An 18,107-nucleotide genomic window follows, 5' to 3' on the forward strand; every position below is an offset into this window, starting at 1 on the left:
TCTCTGGAACTCCAAGAGCCGCCTCATCAGATGCTTTCATTGTCCATGCCTCCGCGCCATACACCAGCACAGGCTTGATGAGTGATTATAGAGTGTGATCTTTTTACGACGAGGGAGGACTTTACTTCGCAATTGCCTAAAGAAATCACACGAAAGGGGGGTCCCCTTGTCTGTAACCTCGTTTGGTATGAAACGGTTCGGAGAGGTCCTTCCCTATTCTGACGGAGCTGGTGGTATTGCTCAACGTCATTTTACACAGCCGTATTAGTTTCGCGGGGATACCAAATTCAGACATCGTGGCATAAAGGCAACATCTCCTCGTGCTGTCAAAAGCGGCTTTGAAATCGACAAATAGATGATGTGTGTCGATCCTATTCTCGCGGGTCTTTTCCAAGATTTGGCGTATTGTGAACACCTGATCTATGGTGAATTTTCCAGGCCTAAAGTCACACTGATAAGGTCCAATCAGATCGTTGACTGTGGACTTCAGTCTTTCGCACAATACACTCTATAAGACCTTATAACCTATGGCGCTGGCGCGTATGGAAAGGCGTTTCTTGTGGACTGGGCAGAGCACACTTAAATTCCAGTCATCGGGCATGCGTTCATCTGGCCATATTCTGCATATGAGCTGATGCATGCACCTCATCAGCTCCTCGCCACCGTACTTGAATAGCTCGGCTGGCAGGCCGTCAGCTCCAGGAGCTTTGTTGTTTTTGAGCCGCGTAATCGCTATTCGTACCTCGTCATAGTCAGGCAGTGGGACAGCTACTCCATCGTCATCGACTGGGGACTCGGGTTCGTCTTCTTCACTTCTTTCAGCGCTGATGCCATTCAGTAGGTTGAAAAAGTGTTCCCTCCATAATTTAAGTATATTCTGGACGTCGGTCACTAGGTCGCCATTGTTGTTCTTACAGGAGTTCGCCTCGGTCTTGAAACATTCCGTAAGTCGCCTAACCCTCTGGTAGAATTTTCGGGCGTTCTTCCTGTCGGCCAGCATCTCAAGCTCTTCGCTCTCACGTATTTCGGCCTCCCTCTTCTTATTGCGGCAAATACGTCTCGCTTCCTTCTTCAGTTCCCTATAACGGTCCCACATGGCTCGCGTTGCGCCCGATCGCAGCGTGGCCCTGTACGCGGCATTTTTTTTCTCTGCGGCTTCTTGACATTCCTCATCGTACCAGTTGTTCTTTCGGGCTCGCTGAAATCCAACTACTTCTTCGGCGGCGGTACTTAATGATCGGGAAATGTAGTTCCACTGCTCGCGTATGTCGGATTGTTGAAGAGTGCTCCCAGAGAGCAGGTGTGTGAGTCGAGTGGCGAATAAATTGGCCGTCTGTTGTGATTGAAGCTTTTTGACGTTAAGCTTTTCTTGCATTGTTGGGCGCTTTTTTTTTGCTGCACAGAGGCGGGTGCGTATCTTGGCTACAACAAGATAGTGGTCCGAGACGATGTTTGGCCCTCGGAGTGTACGTACGTCTAAAACGCTTGAAGCATGCCTTCCGTCTATCACAACATGATCGATTTGGTTTCTCGTTTTTCGATATGGAGACAGCCATGTAGCTTGGTGGGTGTTCTTATGCACGAACCTAGTACTATATATTACCATGTTTCGGGCCCCGGCGAAGTCGATCAGCCTCAGTCCGTTATCGGACGTTTCGTCGTGGAGGCTGAATTTTCCGACAGTGGCGCCAAAAATCCCTTGCTTGCCCACCTTGGCATTAAAATCGCCATGCACGATTTTGACATCGTCTCGGGGGCAGCGCTCATATGTACGTTCCAAGCGCCCATAGAAGAGATCCTTGGACGCCTGATCCTTCTCTTCCGTCGGCGCATGGCTTTGATGCGGATTGTGGCTAGACGTTCGTCCACTGGGGTGAACGCCAGTACTCGGCGACGGAGTCTCTCTCCTACCACGAATCCAACACCGAATTTGCGCTCCTTTATGTGGCAACTGTAGTAGACGTCGAAAGGCTTCACGCTTACTTTTCCTTGCCCCGTCCATCGCATTTCTTGGATGGCGGTGATGTCAGCCTTTGTCTTCCCGAGGACATCAACCAGCCGGGCGGAGGCACCTTCCCCATTAAGGGTCCGGATATTCCAGGTGCATACCCTTAAATCATATTCCTTTATACTTTTGCCGTGGTCGTCATCAGAAAAAGGGGATCTCATCCGAGGCTGTTTTTTTTTCATTGGGCGGGGTTTTAACGTGGCGGGACCCAAACCCAGCGCACGCGAAGTTTTACGCCTTCTCACTTTAGCTCGCTCCCAAACGGGTGTTTGGTTGCTACTCAGAGGATACGTGGATATAAATATCCGGACGTTGTGAGCTGCGATTTGAACCGTACGCACAAGAATCGCTTCTGGCCACTCCCAGGTGAATGGCAGTCAAAAGTTTTCCACTTCTGCGCACGGATCCATCCTTATCCATAGTGGAATTTATATTCGTGTGTTGGTCGTTGAGATAGCCTAGAATTTGTTCTTTCTTGTCTCCCGTTACAAGACATATGATGTCATCGACGTATCTAGCGTAGAACTTTACTCCCAGGTTTGTTGTCAGCCCCGTCATATACTTTTCCTCTAAATGTTGCATGAACACTTCCATTAAAATTGCGGATGTAGGATTAGCCATTCCTAGCCCGTTAGTTTGTCTATATATTCCGTTATTAAACTTGAAGTAGTTTTGGTCTAGTGTTACCCTCAAAGTGTTCAAGATTTCCGTTGCTGCGTTCTTGTCTGTTTTTTCTAGCAAAGTTTTAGTCAAGATGGTAACTGTTTCTGCCGTTGGTATCCTTAAAGATCCTTATAATTTGATCATTTGATGTTATTATGCTTTATGATCAATCAACATCATGAGAAAAATGAGTAATCAACATTTCAAAGTACTCTTTACATATGAAGTAATTGAAGTTCCTTGATACTTGGAAAACCACGTTTCTGTTTTCAAAAATTAAAATGAAAAATTTATTTCATATACAGAATGTAAAATAGAAAATAACCAATTTACAAAGCAAACTCTTTTAACGGGCAAAATTAATTTTTTTTAGTAATCATATTTCAAGTAACATCGTTTTGAGTAATCAAAATCTTGATTACTCGAGTAATTGATTAACCGAATAACTGATTAACCAATTACAGCTGTAGCGGTAAAAAGCTTCATATAAATAAAAAAAAATAATAATAAATTAAAAAAAACGCATTATGCACTTATTTTTCAACTGAAAACTACAATCAACTACAAACGATGCTTGACCATAATTCATTAAAATCAAAGCTGTAGCTGTAAAAAACTTCCCACACATTAAAAAAAACGCATTACGTACTTATTTTTCAACTACAAACAAAAATAGGCTTACTACAATCCTGCAGAGAGTTAAATCTATCATATTCTAGGTCTTTTATACAAATGCATCAAGGTTGGGCGCCAATTTTGCGGAGCTCGATGTGATGACAGCGGTGATGACAGAGCTCTATTACCTTGATTTCTTTTTCGAACTCAACAGGACCTTTCCTTTTTGATGCATCGATGTGGAATTAAATAGATTATCAAAAAACTTTTATTGTTAAAAGATATGTACATAATATGTACTGAATATGTATACGGTAGTGGCCACATAATTAGGGATACTATTTCTTTATAAGTTTTGACCATTTATTTAAGAACTTGCGTTGATTTTTGAGAACTTATTACAAAGTATGTTAAAAAGGTTTATATACATACATATAGTTATGAATAAATAAAAAAAACAAGTAAGAAAGTCTAAGTTCAGGCGGAGCCGAACATTAAATACCCGGCGCAAGTATTAAATATGTGTTTTTCACCTTTCCAAAAGCTACCGCTACATGGTAAGCCAGGGTGTATCAATTTTGAGTAAATTAGCGTCCTTAAATTTCGAAATATTGAAGTTTCAAGCATTTCTAAAGTTTACCGTTATATGAAAAGCCGCAATTTTAGTCCGATGTCAATAATTTTCAACGTTTTGCTTTTATGTGGCAAGGACAATAACCATACCGAGTTTGGTACAAATTGGTAGAACGGTTACCGAGATACATATATGTGATCATAAGTGGGTGGTGCCACGCCCATTTTACAAAATTTTATCATAAACGTATTTCTTGGTAAAGAATTGTTTCAAGCATCAATTTTGAATAAATTGCCTTTAATATTTACTGATTTATCAAAGATTTCGTATTTCTTTAAATTACCGTTATATGGGATGTGGGCGTGGTTATTGTTCGATTTTAAAAATTTTCGGCCATTTCGTACGATATATCAAGGCCAACAACTGTGCCAACTTTGGAAGAAATTGGTGTTGCGGTTACCAAGATATACACATACCATAAGTGGGCGTGGCTACGCCCATTTTCCAAAAATTTATAATATTCTTATTTTTCGTCTAAAACTTATTGTAAATGTCAATTTTGAGTGAATAATCTTCAGTAGTTACTAAAATATCGCAGTTTTCGTATTTCTGAAAATTACCGTTATATGGGAGGTAGGCGTGGTTATTGTCCGATTTTGCCCATTTTCAACACCATCCGTCCTACGACATAAGGAGGTGCACGTACCAAGTTTTGTTAAGATATCTCAATTTTTACTCGAGTTATCGTGTGCACAGACGGACGGACGGACAGACAGTCACCGCTTAATCGATTTATCTTTTCATTCTGATCATTTATGTATAAATTTGTCTATATCCATCTCGATTCGTTTTGCCTGTTACAAACAACCGTTATGTGAACAAAGTTATAATACCCTTGTGCACAAGTGCGCTCGGGTATAAAAAAAATAGTCAGAACTTGTAGTGTCCCTAATATGTGTACATATTACCTCGTAGGTTTGTGTCAACCAGTATAAGTTTGTTTAGTGGTTTTCTCTCCAATCTTCCGTCCCAGTTAAACTGCAGCAATGCCTCGTCCGAAAATAAATGTTTAATAACGCTGGCTACGTACTCTGAACCTTTTCATTTTGTTTATTAAATCCACAGCACAATAGGACTGCAGTGGTAGAGAACTGGCGAAGTCGATGCAATTTTTCAACATTGGATTCGTAAATCCGTTTTCCTTGCTCATTGCGATATTAAAAGCTATTTTCTTCATTTTAAATTAAATATTTTATGAAAATTATCTTTATTTCTCCACAGCACTTTGAGTTTAGAGCGTCTTCCTTTTTTCTCTTGATGTGCGCATTTCAGCTTCTTCAAAACCAAGTACTTTATAATACGGTTTTATTTATTCTTATTCTTCTTGTCTATTGGCGTTGTGGCCGCCTAGGCGTTTTTGGCCGAGTCCTAAACAGCATGTCAGTCATTTATCTTCTGTGCCAACTGACGCCAATTGGCAATGCCAAGACCTTCTCCAACTGGTCTTTCCAACGCAGAGGAGGCCTTCCTCTGTTACCAGCATCGCGGTCCGCGTTGAATACTTTCAGAGCAAGAGCTTTTCTGTTCATTCGAACGACATGGCCAAGCCATAGGAGCCGCTGAATTTTAGTTCGCTGAACTATGTCTATATCGTTGTAAAGCTCATACAGCTCATCGTTAAATCGTCTGCGTTATTCGCCATCGCCAACGCGTAAAGGTCCGTAAATCTTTCGCAGAATCTTTCTCTCGAAAACTCCAATAGCCGCTTCATGAGACGTTTTCATTGTCCATGCCTCCGCGCCACACACCAGCATAGACATGATGAATGACTTATATAGTGTGATCTTTGTACGACGAGAGAGGACTTTACTTCTCAATTGCCTACTCAGTCCAAAGTAGCACTTGTTGGCACGAGTGATTTTCCGTTGGATTTGAAGGCTGACATTATTATTGGTGTTAATGCTGGTTCCCAAATAATCGAAGTTGTCTACTTTTTCAAACTTGTAACTGTCAACAGTGACGTGTGTGCCAAGACGCGTATGCGCTGACTGTTTGTGTAATGACTTCGTTTTGTCCTCGTTCACTACCAGACCCATTCGCTCTGCTTATCTATCTAATCCCGAAAAGGCAGAATAGACGTAGCCCTTGTTTTTACCGATAATATCGATGTCGTCGGCATACGTCAACAATTGTACGCTCTTGTAAAGTATCGTCCCTGAGCGGTTGAGTTCTGCGACTCTTATTATCTTCTCCAACATCAGATTAAAGAAATCACACGAAAGGGAGTCACCTTGTCTGAAACCTCGTTTGGTATCTAACGGCTCGGAGAAGTCCTTCGCAATTCTGACAGAGCTGATGGTATTGTTCGACGTCATTTTACACAGCCGTATTAATTTCGCGGGGATACCAAACTCAGACATCGCGGCATGAAGACAACTTGTTTTCGTGCTGTCGAAAGCGGCTTTGAATCGACATATTTATTACGTTTATATTAAAAAAAAACATCATACCACAATAAACACTTTTATTTATACTTGCTTTTGCTAAGAATGGGGTCGAATAAATGATAAAAATATTGTTTAAACTAATTAAGTTCAAAATTATATCCAGGTACTTCAGTACTCGACATTATTTGGCGGGTACAACTTTTGTTGCAGCCATAGTGAATCTTGCGGTTACCATCAGTGTTGCCAAAGATGGGCTTTTCCTACCAAAACTGGTAGTTTTGTAGGCTTGATTGAATTTTGGTAGGTTACCTCCAAACATTTTAGCAATTTTTTTACATGAATATTTCACCGGTGCATTCGTATAACGACGGCCGCAAACATGATTCCTCAGTACAAACGTATACCCTTATTATTGCCAATATACAATACGAACATCCATATATACTTTATGGCGTACTTGGACCAAGATTCCTGGAAAGTCTGCCAATGGGCTTGTACCGAACTATATTCTGGGCGGAGGTCTTCGCAATCGAAGTCTGTGCTCGAATTTTATCGTAGACGGCAAATAAGGCCAAAATAAATATTATGTAAGATATTCAGGCAGCGTTAGAAGCCTTAGGGTCTTTTAAAACGGCATCAAGGCTTGTGAACTACCAGCTGGAAGCCCACAATAGTGTACCGCTGTGGAGGGTTCAGGGACATGAAGGGTTTAAAGGCAACGAAACGGCTGACTGTCTTGCAAAGAGTGGAGCCCAAATGCATTTTCATGGTTCCGAGCCTTTCTGCGGTACATCTAAAGGATACACTTACTTAGGAGCTAGCTGGCAATTGCAGCACACTGGCGGAAGTCGAAGGGAATAAGACAATCAAAGAGATTCATAATTGTTCAGGAGGAACTCCGAAAAATACCTTGAACTTAAAACTCTTACTGGCTACCTGACAGCACACTGCAAGTTAACTTACCGATTGAATTAAAGGGTCTTTCTGTAGAGACTGATGTAGGTTTTGAAGGAAACCCCAGAGTATATTCTATGTGCCTGTCCACGAAGCATGAATAGTAGATTGATGCACGTTAGAGAAGGATTGTCTTCTCCATCTAAAATTTTCATCCAAAGTGCTGATCTTTTTAAACAGCCTAAGGTTGGAGCGATTACAATTAGGATTTAGCACAATATATCTTTTTAGGTCGCAACGCGTGTATCTCCGAGTTAATAATAATAATATAGTCACTTGACACGAATAAAGACGCTCGGGTGTTTTGACGGCGAAAAAGGATGCGTGAAAAAAATTTGAGAAAAAAACACTCCTAAACATGGATTCAACATCATTCCGGGAAAACTTTTTGGGGAATTCGTATACTCGAAAACATAGTTGACCGTGAAAGTAAGCCTTCTTCGTCTTTCTTGTAATGTGCGATTCTGGAATAACCTTTTTTTTTAGAAAACCTATATTCAAATCCATTCATTTCCGTATTTGTTGCCCAAAAAAAAGTTTTGACATTTTTAAGTTGTAATTGTGTTAGGTTTAGGTAGATTTCCATTCCTTGGGGTAGTTCGGAAATGTTTAAGTTGCTTTCCATATGGCGGAAGTCATATGATGCTTAAAATGGCTGAGCGGAATAAGGTTTTGCTTTAGTTCCGGTGAGCAAAAATCTTTCGTTTGGATCCAGCCTTCACTCTAGCTAGACGTCTTTAAAGAAATCAGCAACTTTCCACACACTGGTAAATATATTAAATAAATTCTGTAGGAGATATCTAACATTATGGAAACGTAGTAGTATAGTATTTTTAAGTTTCTATACATATATCTAAATTTATAGGCATTAACATTATAAATATGCCTTAACACCAAATAATTGCATACGAAAAGAGTTATTTGTACGGACAAGAACAAGCAAGTACTATAAACGATGTCTTAGGAAGTCAAAGGGAATGCTTTAGGAAAATTCATATTTAAAGATCTTGACTAAATCCTTACGCGCAAGTTTTTTTCATAAGGTAAATCCTCAAATATTCGTCTTTTTCCAATTTTTATAATAGAGAATATATATATTCCAAAACCACAGATTGCAAAATTCGATTGTGAATTATACATACATACAGTGGAAGCGGAGTCTTTTAACTCCAACCTCCACTCTCCCACCACGAATTTGCCGAAAAGGGCTGAAAAGCAACGAAAAATCGGTCCAGCATCAGTAATTTAGTCGGCAGGCAACCAGAAGCCACGCATTCACGGACGGACGAAACCAATAGTGTAAGAGAATGGAATTTTCCATCAAAAGGTCGGTGCGAAGTATAGGGGGCAATAAGTCCATAAATAATAGTTGTGCTTAAGTGCGCAGTAAAGTAAAATAGTTTTTTTTTTTTTTTACTAGAATTCGAGACGAATTCTAGTCGCCAAAAAGCTGTTCAAGTATTAAAAACAGAAAAAAAGTAAAATACAGAAACAAATGCAACTGAAGTGAATATAGATAGGAAAGTTAAATGATTTAAAATCAGTTGAAAATATAAATTTTATTAAGAAAATATGTATACATTAACGATAGATATACATACACATACATATGTATATATATGCATGGGCGTAGCCAGGTAGGGGCAGGGGGAGGCGGGCCCGTGCCCCCCTAACTTCCAAATTTTTGCCTAGATATTCAAAAATAGTACCACGAAATGCTTGCTCGTGTAGCGCCAGCGTTCTATTTAGTGAAAGTGTGTATGTATGCGTTTGCCGGAAGTCAAAAATTACCTTACGAGAATTTCCTACCTCATTCAACTAAGCCCTCAACTTCCTAATCCCAGTATTTTTGATATGGTGCGAAACCGTACTAACACGACGGCTCGGTAAGGCAGTTATGAGCAGAGGTGGGCACTACCACAAACAATCGTGAGCTAAAAGTGAGAATGTGTTAGTTTACGTAATTCATTTTGCATGCTGTCGTGTTCTCATCACTGCGCTCTCGCTTGTATACGTACACGCGACGCTTACGCTCTTTTAGCACCTGCTAACTCTCTGCCCATGCCTGGTTATGAGTAAGGATGTGTGCGTGAGTGGGTGAGTATGGCCAAGCGGAACTTTGGGCATGCGCAAGTGGATGAAAATGAGTGGTTTGCCATTCCCAGTCGTCCCTATAAAAGAGTCGAAGTATGCCAACGGGATCAATAAAAAAAGTGGTGGCAGTGTAGTGTGTTATTTCTAAGTAGTGCGCGCTTAAGTCCGTTTAACAAATCGTAAAAACTAAATACAAAAAAAAAAAAAGTGAACCAATTAAGCGGTTTTCTTTTATACCGTCAACTGTACGGATCCTGGCGAACAGCCGTTGCAAGAGCCATCGGAATTTGAGGTAAGTCCAGCCGACTTTAGGGGGCAAAACTAAACCCCGCGGTTTGAATCTGTATTATAAACACAAAGCGTCTATATAGGCCCGCTCATACTGGTGAACCTACGTATGTACATATGTGTATGCAATATGTGCATATGTATGTGTGTTCACAAATTTGTGAGCTTCTATACGTGTATCTAGCAAAGTGCAAAATAACGAATTGCTAATTTCACTATTACAGATCGCCACAAAATAAAGGCAGAATAAATAATATAAAAAAAAACTGTTTAATATACAACGCTTTTATAAATGGACTAAAAAGTAGAAAATAATATTTCTCAGTCCCATAGAATTTGTTTTGATAACTTTTGATTTTGAAATTTTAGCAAAAGTCATTATAAACAATCTATGAAATTGGAAATGAAAAACGTGGAGCGCATGCAATACAAAGCATTCGATTTAATTGACAATAGTCAAACTACATAACGTAGACCTAAAATTTCTACAGCGAAAGTAGAACTTTGAAATCGATTTTAAGCGGTCGTTATTCATATACCCACATACATACATACATATATTACTTTTCATATCAATTCAAGTGTATTACATGCGCCCCACGCTTTTCATTTTCAATTTCATATATTGTTTATAATGACTTTTGCTAAAATTTCAAAATCAAAAGTTATCAAAACAAATTCTATGGGACTGAGAAATATTATTTTCTACTTTTTAGTCCATTTATAAAAGCGTTGTATATTAAAAAGTTTTTTTTTATATTATTTATTTTCTACTTTTTAGTCCTGTCTGAATAAAAGTTTGCAATAGATATTAAAATAATTCAACGATATTAATGGAAAGGTGCACACACATGCATTTACATATCGTCGTCTCAGAAAACGGATGTCGAATGTTACAAAACACGGTTTTGAGAAAATTGATTTTGAAGTTTAAGGTCGAATTAATCCGAAACTGTACGGTAGATTTTTGTAACTTTTGAAGGAGACGTAGTTGGTGTTATTAGTTTTGATTTCCCATATTTTTACATTTAATATCTCTTAACGTTAATGAGAAAATTTACTTTTCATTCCGTATACATTTGTCGTAAGTAGCGTTTACTCACCACTTTGTTTTGTCCACAGAACATACGACAATAGTAAAGTATCTATTTCAACGACGATGGTATAATTTGATGAAAAAAACAGACATATTTATTAAATAATGATTACTTATTAGAAAAAACATAACAAAAACATAATCATGTATTTAATAAAAAAAATCTGTACATCTCTTATGCTGTAAATATGTTACGAACATACGTTTTCTTTATATAAAAACAAAAAACAATACTTAAATTCAGTCTTTTGTACATTTTTATCTCTTTCATTTCATTGGAGACTCAGTGCAAGCTAAAATTTAAAAATTTAAAATTTTAAAATTAGTTACTTAGTTTAATTTTCAATTTTAATTGTATCGTTATAGTAGAGGACCATCCAATTGTCGTAAGTTCAAAGTTTTGCGATACATACGACAAATGTTTTATGATTAAAAAAGGATTACATTTGTATGGGAATTTGTCGTATGTGCCACATACGACAAACGTTTTATGATTAAAAAAAAGGTACGTTTGTATGGGAATTTGTCGTATGTGACGCATTTTCAGCACATACAACAAAAGGCATACCCAATCATTAATATTATGTAACATACGACAAAATGCGCACGAAATATCTCAAAAACTAATGGAGATATAAAAAAATGGATTGCAGAAATCGAAAGAGCATGTCCAACTTAGTAAATCTGCATCAAAATCCCAAAATCGTGATTTTGCACATTCGTCATCCGTTTTCTGAGGTGACGATATGTATGTACATACAAACGAGCACCAATTAATTTTATTTAAAGAAATGGCTGTCGTCTATTTCCGGTGTAGCAAACGTAGTACATAGGGCGACATCTAGATGTCATCTACCTCGCCCTATTCACTATGCTTTTTTATAGGAGCTTTTCAAAGCTTTGCTTTGGTGTCGGAACACAACATTGAAAGTTTCTGGATCCACAACATTGAAAGTTTCTGGAACACAACATTGCAAGTTGATAAAAGCATTGTAAAAAGGACTGCACTACGCCGGGAGTGAATTTGCGGTACCACCACACCGGGTACGACCACATTACCACTACCTCCAGCTCCATCCATCAGACATCCATCCACGCCAGCGCTCCAACACACGCCACCGTATACATGTGGGCACGCCGAAAGCCAGTGAGCCGACTTACCAAATAAAAACCCTGGCCCAAAATCGTTGTTACCACTTCCTTCCAGGCACAACCACAACGTAGTTGAACCTTGGATCAGCTGATCCACAGATTTTACCCAAGACAGGTCAACGGCCGCTATATAAAAACACCACCGCAATCGACAGATATGAATCCGATAGAGAATTTGTGGGCAGAAGTTAAGTCAAAATTGCGAAATCTTCATCCTAGCAATAAAGAGGAGTTAAAACGTGAAATACAAAAGGCATGGGAGGAAATTTCGCCATCTTATACACACAAATTAATTGAATCCATGCCACGATGGATGCAAGCTGTAATACATGCGGGAGGCGGGCCAACAGACTACTAATTTTCTAATATTTTAAATCCTTGCATTTTTTCCTGAAGTGTACGCTCAGGTGGAACAGGTATACAATTTTGTGGACCTTGGTATCACAATGGATCCTAAGCTTAATTTTAATCTTCACATTAATGTGACAGTCAACAAGGCTAAAGGTGTACTTGCATTTGTGAAACGATGGTCAAAAGAATTTAGTGACCCTTATATCACTAAAACCCTGTTTACAACATTAGTTAGGCCGATTCTGGAATACGGATCGGTGGTTTGGAATCCAAGGTATCAAATTTACTCAGACAAGATAGAATCAATTTAAAAACAATTCCTACTTTTTGCTTTAAGAAATTTCCGATGGGATTCTCAATATAGTCTTACACCTTATACGAGTCGCTTAAAACTTATTAACCTTCCTACACTTGCCAGTCGCAGGGAAATGCTTGGTATAATTTTTATGGTTAAATTACTGACAGGCTCAATTTCAAGTCCGTCTCTTCTGGCTGATGTAAGCTTTAATGTTCCCTCACGCGTATCAAGACACTTTTGTCCCATATTTCTGAAAGCTTGTAAAACCAGTTTTGAATTGCACGACCCACTCCGTTGCTTATGACAGGATTTTAACTCTCATTCCAGCACGTTTGATATATCAGATCCGCTTTTCAGCATTAAGAAAGCGATACTCTCCTCTCTCAATAAGTGAATTATTGACATAAATACATAAAATCAGCTGATGAATTTAGTTCTGTAGCTGAACAGTTTTAGATCTCGACACTTAACAAACTCTTGCCTATCGTGACTCGGCACAAAAATTTAAAATATTGGTTCCGTACGTCATGCGGGCTGCGCCCCTCGTGCGGATGGGCGGGAATGGAGGGTAAAAACCGTTGGGATATTATTATTTCAGTGGTATGAATTTTCCTTTTTTTTAATATTAATAAAATTTGCAATGGTTTTTTTTTGAAAATATGGTTTTTAATTTTCCTTCTATAAGTTCTATAAGTCTTTAACTATCAATACATACAAAAAAAATAGTTATCGGCTCGGTACGTAAGTCGATATTAAAGTTTATTTTCAATCATTATTGGTGTACGCTCAATTATGTGAGCCACTGTATGTATTTTTTTAAACAAACTTTTTTGCTAAGAACTTTTTTAAATTCCAAAAACCGAATGCCAACTTGAATTAAAGGAACCAACACTGAAGTGAGTCAAAATGAAAATACAAGAGCACAAAGTCTTATGTAAAGCAAAACTTTCTGGGAATCCTACGAGACATCTGTCGGTCATATGACCGGTCATCCAAATGGGAGATCTGCAGTCTTTTGGCATCATATTTTACATCAGAATTGAAGGGATTTCTGAAAAATCTGACCAGTTCTTTTGTGTAACTGTGATTTTGCATCCCTTGTCAACATATGGCCTCGGTTGATGTTAACTTAAGGTCGTTGTTTTACTGCCTTAAAATTGAAGGGAAATTTTTACAGCGTTTTTTATGTGTTTTGGTTTGTATTTGAGTGTGTTGAGAATCGGTCAGTCTGAAAAGGCCTTGTAGGGAAGACAATAGATTTGTTCGTCGAAAATCCAGCGAGAATTATCACTCAAAATATCAGATAGTAAGAAAAAATGCTCCCAAATTCTCTCTCATGTAGAGAAACTTGCAATTTTCTTTACGAACGCAAATTTGCAAGTTTTTCTGCCAGCTAGTGTCCACGGTTGCATTTCAAACAAAAGAAATTTGTACAGAATTTTTAAAATTCTTTCAGAGGGGCAAAAAACAGGATCTACGTGTATATATCTTGTCAGTCCGACTTTCTTCAACATACAATTCAATTTCCTTGTCGGGTTTACTATATCGACTCTGGTTGAGGTTATCCGATTAAGAATACAGTTTTTTTGCCGAGTACCTTTCAAATCATTGGAATTAACTAAATTAATTAAGTAAACAAGTATTAACTTACATTTTTCATTTTGAAATCGCTCCAGTTTTACATTTCACGAACTTGTTTATTCAAATTATCGTCGACAAAAAATCCAACCATGTGCCACAATCAAATGTTTTTCCTAATTGCAAATTCTTGCTGGCAAAATTTTTTCCGGCTCGAATTTGTAACTCCTCTCCAAGAAATAGTCTTTTTACTCGTGATTTATTTAAATAAAACATGTGAAATTTAGTTGAAACATTTTAGCCGTTTTTAGCCGGGTTTATTTGCCAATTTAGCCGGTTCGTCCAAAAGTTCTGGCAACACTGATTGCCAAGTTTTGAATTTGAAAAAGCACCAAATTTTTATTGGTGTATTTTATGGACTTTATATGAATACATAATTTTATTGTGAGGATGCCGATTCAAATTAATTAAAATCAATGTTTCTTGCACAACGGTCGATTTCTTCTGGCATGATTGAAGGTGCTGCACATATTTCGTTGTCGCTTATGATCAGAGGTGGGCACTACCACAAACAAGCGTTCGCTAGAAGTGAGAATGTGTTAGTGTGCCTAATTCCCCAGTAGAAATTTGATGCATACGATATCACTGTTGGTGGCATGAGCTTGCTGCTGTGTATACATGCCAGTATAAATGAACCTTCATTTCCATTTAACACGCGTGGTTTCTCAGAGCGTATGCGTACTCTAACCATACACTTGTACTACTGCTGTATGCATATGGCTGTATTAATATTTCAAACATACAAAAACGCATTAATGGAGCAGTATTAAAGCATTCTTACAAGATATGTATCCCCATATGTAAATGCTACTTTTCTGATACATTTTACTATACGGGGAGCATACAAAAAAGGAGCATTTAATATGCAAATGCATATCTTGTAAAAGCCCGTTTGCGCTAAAAATAGTAAGGCACAACACGTCCGTTCACTAAAATTTTTGTACAAGACTGAAAATATTACAAAAATTCCACTTCAAATTTATCAAGAAATGTATTTAAAACAACGACAACGTACATTCGCTTGCAATTCGCTAGAATTTGAATTTATTCGGAGAAATTCGTGACTACGCATGAATTGTTCACACTAATTCACTCATATAGCAAGCATTCTTCATGAATGCATACAACCGATTTCTACTGGGTAATTTTGCATGCTGCCGCGTTCTCATCGTCACGCTCTTGCTTGTATACGTACACGCGATGTTTACACTCTTTGAGTGTGTGCTCGTTCTCTGCCCATGCCTGCTTATGATTGTCACTGTGCCATGATTTTGTTTAAATTTTTGTAAAATTGCTTAGCACACTTACGATTGCTATAAATTTTGCTTCCACTTTTTTTAAGATTTTCTAATTTTAAGTCTTCAAACTAAAAACAAAAGCACCAAAAACGCACCAAGCACAAAACTCAAAAATTTTCGCGTTTTGAATACCCACTAATTTTGGTGCGAAAAGCTTCAAGGTGGCAACAGTGAATGTAAACAAAAGTATATTATGACGTCAGCGATTGGATGGATGCTGTCAAATCGACGAAGAGAGGGTTAGCGGTCCGCGAATGGCGCGACCTTTATTTTCTGGATCGTGCTCCGTGTTGCTGGGTAGTAAATCGGAATTTTGAGATAATTTTACTTAATATTGCCAATTTTTAATTATTTTTTTAATTTTTCCTTTTTTATATGCAAAACAATTATAATGATAAGAAACTTAAGTTTTGAGCAATAAAGCAAATAAAGAACCGGAATTATTTGATGCAAAACCATTCCGTTTAATTGATGCCCAATACCATTTGCATACCTATTTTACATATTCCATAGATTGTTAATTTTTTAGGTACATGTATTAAAAATATTTTTTGACCAATTTGAGTACTTTTTTGGAATATTTATCTTAAACAAAAGATATTTGGCAAACAAAAATTCGAAAGCATTGAAAAAATTGTATACATGCAACTAAATAAATGGATTGAAACTGAAAGTATTTACAAAGAAGTTTTTTTTTAATTTTTCGCAAATACATAGGTATGTGGCTATGAAATATTTTTCCGTAACTACAATTTCATAGAAGCATATTATGCTGCCCGACCTCTTTGGGAATTTTTATGCATACATTTTATAAATAAAAAATAAATTTATAAAATATACCCCAAAGGTTAACATAAAATTAAAAAAGGAAAATTTAATTACATTAAAAAACTAGAAACAAAAAAAAAATTCTCCAACTGGGATTTGATCCCCAGCAAAAATGCAACACGCGAAAATGATCTTGCGCCTCTAGCGCATTCACCACACTACACATTGAAATCCGATCGCCTAAGCAGTGTTTTATGATGTCGTTCAATTTTCAATTTTCAGTTTTTTCCATTTCAAATTCAGTTAAATTTTTTTTTTGTTTCTAGTTTTTTCATGTAATTTTTTAATTTTTACAATAAAATATGCTACTTTTAAAAAAACCTTCTATATAACAAATGTGGGAAATTAAATTCTCTACATATTCTAACCATTTTTTACGAAAAATGGAAAGTGAGCTTGCAAACCGCAAAAAACCCCCAAAAAACATTAATCAAAGATGGCGGAATGTTGCCAAATGAAATTTAAGGGCAAGACTGTGGATTCATGATCTACGTGTCAAATAGAAGTAAACTGCATAAAAAAATTGCTGTTAAAAATTTCTTTAAAGAAAAACTCTAATTTACTGGACTATTTTCTTAGTTAAATAACGATAGACTTGTTAAAGCCTGGGACACTTTTAAATTTCATATTTTAGTGGCCGCACTACATCTGCTCATTGTCGCTGGCAAAATTAGAAATAGACTCAATTAAAGGTGTCGTGCTGTCGTCAAAATAATTGTGTCCATAGTAACTTGTGTATTTAAAATTTGACAGCTGCTGCCTGTCGCTTGCTGTCGTCAAAGTTTTCCGAGCTTAAGTTCTACTTTTTACTTATGCTGCTTTTGCACCCGGCATTTCGATGAAAAAAATGTGTGTCATTTGCAGGGTGTCCAGACTTTTTAAACAGTCAAAGAGCCATTTCTAAAAAAAAATCGCTAAAAATTACAAATTTTTTTTTATAAAAATGAGATCTATGCTATAAGTTTTTAGAACCAAAAACGAATACAATGCTTTCAGGGTAATAATAAATAACACAAATCACTTATATCATAGTGATGTACAAACAATTTTCTGTAAAAATATTCATACTTTTGAAAAATATTTGTATTAACACATTTCCCAATAGAACTGCGCAATTAATAAATTTATTATAACGCGCTAAAAATAAAATAAAAGCTATAAGGCAAGATCAGCTATTTCCACAAATGAAATTGCAAATTTACCATTCAGCGGGAGTTGTCAGAAATGGTGGTTTAATATTGGCAAATTTTCGATATGCTACAACAAAATCGATAACAGTAAAAAGCGTTGCCACATCAAAATTACAGCTCTAATTCCATAACCTAATTATCACGCGTTTCGACGCATTTACATGAAGCGCACAAAAACTTGACTTGAAGAGGGAAAAATCGCAACGACGATTTCCTAAACTTTTACGCGTAAATATCCAAAAAAAAACGCCAAATTGACGCTAAATAGCCCAATCTGGACACTTTGGTAATTTGTATGAAGCCGTGTGGAAACCGATTTAATTACTATTACTTCCAAAGTAATGGCACGATTTTATGTTGCTCGATTTTGTCAAAAAAATTTTGTAATTTAAAGGCCATTAAAAAAGAGTTGAAACATAAATATGCAAATTAAATCAACCAAATACGTATGGCACGAACTTCCACAGAAAATAAAAAATTTTTCCAAAAATAGTCAGTTCACTCTAATGACAAAAGATCTGGAAATTGAAAGGATCCAGCTTTTATCTGGCTTAGAAATAACTGTTTTCCAACAAGCCTCGGATGAGACCCCCTTTTTCTGATGACGACCACG

Source organism: Rhagoletis pomonella, unplaced genomic scaffold (genome assembly GCF_013731165.1).
Source record: "Rhagoletis pomonella isolate Grant_MI unplaced genomic scaffold, Rhpom_1.0 Rhpom_scaffold_00003, whole genome shotgun sequence".
NCBI lineage: Eukaryota > Metazoa > Arthropoda > Insecta > Diptera > Tephritidae > Rhagoletis > Rhagoletis pomonella.